Genomic DNA, 3,420 nt, shown 5'->3' with positions numbered 1-3,420 from the left:
GGCTGTGGGGCTGTGCAGACAGGGGAAGAAGAAAATCTCCCAGGGCCCAGCATTACCCCAGAAGGCGGCCTGGACTTCTCACTGCATGGCAGTGGGGGGTGAAGGCAAAAGCTCCAGACAGATGTCTTCAGACCTCTGTGTGTACCCTGCTCTGTGCGTCGATTTGCCCATGGGGCCCCCAAGCATTCGTAGCTCCAGACGTCGGTCGGTCCCCGGTCTTCACCTCCCACGTGCTGGGCTTCTGCTCCTGCTTGGCAGACCCCTTCCCGTTGGCCGTGAGGCCTCGGGCAGGAGTTACCCGGACTGGCCGCCCCCACCGTGAGCAGGGACAGAGCTGTCCCAGGGCTCTCTCAGCTGTGTCTTCCGTGAGCCTCTTAGCGCCCTCCCGCCACCACCATTGACGTGCCCTTAAAACGGTTAATTACGACGCCTTTGTGACTCTGAGAGGCCAACTTGGCTACGGACGCCATATGCCTATTTCTCTCCTTTCTCTTCAATTCCTGGGGGTGGGAGGGACCTGAACTTGACCTTGAAAACACAGAACACTTCCCAGTATTGACAACTTGTCTTCGTCAACCAGTTAGCACTGGGATGGTGTTCCCGAGGGAACGCGGAACTCAGCGCACGAAGCGGTTAAGCTAAACCGTGAGCCTGGGAGCCAGGGCTCGGGGCCTCTCCGTCGCTCTGCGGCCCTGTGTGGTCCGGGGGCCACTCGCTTGTGACCCCCGATGCCTCTGTTTCCCAGAAGTATAAATACCGATGTCCTTTCCTGCTTGAGGCTTTTCTTCCCCAGAAACTCAAGTGTTGAACTAAAAATATTTGCTCAAATGTGAAAATGAAACTGTAGAAAGTCCCATGCATACAGGATGTCTGGATTCTCTCTTCCTGTGTGTGTATTGTAGACGCCAAGAGGCAGTGACTCTAGCTGGAGGGTAAGGGTTCTAATCCAGCCCACAGATGAACAAACAGCGGCTTCACCCAAGCCTCTTGACCTCCCTGGGCCCCAGTTTTCCATGTGTACAAACAATGCTGGCCCAGATTAGCGGTTCTCGACTTTGGTGGTACATTCGAGTCATCTGGGAAGATTTTTTTCAATGCAGATGCCTACACCCCACCGTGGATCCATTAAGTCTGAATTTCTGGGTGTAGGGCCTGGGCCTTGGAATTAAAAAAAAAAAAAAAAAAAAAATTCCTCAAGTGATTCCCAGTATGCCGCCAGGATTGAGAGCCTCTGAACTGGGTTCATGGTTTTAAAACTATTTTTAATCAGATTCGTTTCTTTAAACAAACACACTAGAGGCCCCGTGTGTAGAGCAAATCGCATGCAGTTGTTCTATCTGAGGCCGGAGAGCAGAGAAGGGGTCCAAAGTCCTGCCCACCCAGCCTCTCCTCCTTCCGCCTTCCGACCCCGGAACCAGCCCCTGGGACCCCTTGCAGCCCTGGAGGCCCCCTCCGGGCCCTGGGACCCGAATGTTCTGCCGAGCACGGTGCAAAAACTGCTGGAGACTAGACAGTTTCCAAGACCGTTTAAATAACTAACGTTCTGCGTTCCTGTGAGAACAGTCTCCATCTGGAGCAGGTATCTGGTTCATAAATATCGTCACAAACCCATTAGCTCAGTGAAACCGAGTTTCCGCCCTAGATCGTGTCTGGTTGTAGAACCGGGGCCGACGCTGGACAGTCGGGAAACTCGTCCAGCCGTGACTTCCCCGGGCGCTCTCGCCAGCCGGGGGGCTGCCCGGGCCCCTCCCTCTCAGAGACCAAGGGGAGAGAGAGGCCCAACATGCTCTGGTTCACACGACCGCGGGCAAGGAACAGCGGCTCTGGAAGTGACCCTGGAACCACCCAGCTGGCACGTGGGGGCAAGTTCAGGGGTGTTCACGGGGGGAGCCCGTTTTCCAGACTGAACGTGGAACTTGTATCCGAAGTCGGACCCCCCCTCAGGAAGTCCCAGTTCTAGGCCTGAAGTATTTAAAACAAACTTCCCTTTGCTCTGCAAGTTCAGAAACACGAAGGTGCAAATACAGTCCCGTGGGAACAGGGCCAGAGTCCCCAGAAGAACCGTGTGTCGGGGGCCACGCAGAGGGAGAGCAACACGGGAGCACGACAACACGGACAGCGAGAAATGTCAGCATTGCCATCAGAGCCCCGGGCCAGGATCAGGGAGTGGCTCCTGAGTGAGGCACCTGCCCCGCCAGCGACGTTTAAGGCGCCACTAAAAAACTCAGCACTCAAATAAGAAACACTTCAATGCCAGATTTCAAACAATTCCGTGAGGAAAAAATATGAACGTCGCAAATGGAAGGTCAATACTGGGATTTTCTCCTTGCCGCGGGCTCCAATACGGCTCAGGTTGGTGAGGACGGAATCCTTTGGATGGAAACGAAGAAAGCCTCATTGGGCCTATTGCTAATGATGGTTTCGGGACAGAAAACCAAAACTATGTCATCCAATGGTTATGATTACGGAGGGCTCATCGCGGTCCAGACACTTTACCAGTATTCTCTGCATTTACTTCTCACAACCGTTCTGAAAAGAAATTACCATCTTACAGATGAAGAAACTGTTCCCCGACCAGGGGTAACTGGACGCTAAGACCACCGAGGCCTCCTGGGCCTTGGTGGCCATGTTTAATTGTGCTTATGCTAACTTTATAAGGACAGGGTACGTGTTTTTACTGTTATGCATTTGGGCAGGTCACTTTTGCTTTGCAAGTCAGTTGGCTCAGCTCTAAAGCAGGAGTGGGGCCTGACTGATGTCTGTGCATCTGAGGACATTAGAGTCTGTCCTGCAGCCACCCAGCTCGTCTGTGACCGCTCTCAGCTTTGTGGGCTGGTCCTCTCCCTTTGACTGTAAGGTAAGCTGGGGATTACCTAGACCTTTCTCTGCAAAGGGAAGTAATTTGCCCCCAGGCTGAGGAGGAAACCCTCTCCGTTTCTCCTTTAGGCTTTCGTAACTTATTAGGCAACCTTTATAAAGCTTCACGATAGAGGAGCCCTCCCGCTCGGACTCTGATGGGTGTATCAGGCAGGCAGCCACCTTGCTGAATGTTGGTTCAAGAAGACAAGTTTCTGACTCAAGCCCTGAGAACACAGTTGTTCGGGGCATAGCTGCAAGGCAACACTCCCACGTCTGTCCTGCTCCCGCCTCCAGCAGAGAGAGACCCAATGACGTGGAACGTAGAGAATGACACAGAAAGAGACAGAGGACTGTGCTCAGTCGAAGTGCCCCTCGTCGTCAAGAAGAGAAAGGGTGAACACATGGAGAGAGCGGGAGTCGCCTGGGGGGGGGGGGGGGGGGAGAGTGGGATCCCACCCAAACCGACTTCAGTTTGTTGTTTGAGGAATTTCCCGGAACCTGGTCAACAGGCCTGACGCCTAGGGCTTGGATGTATACAAAAGCAAACGGTCTTAAATGAGC

Source organism: Felis catus, chromosome E2 (assembly GCF_018350175.1).
Source record: "Felis catus isolate Fca126 chromosome E2, F.catus_Fca126_mat1.0, whole genome shotgun sequence".
Lineage (NCBI taxonomy): Eukaryota > Metazoa > Chordata > Mammalia > Carnivora > Felidae > Felis > Felis catus.
This window is presented reverse-complemented; position numbering follows the sequence as displayed.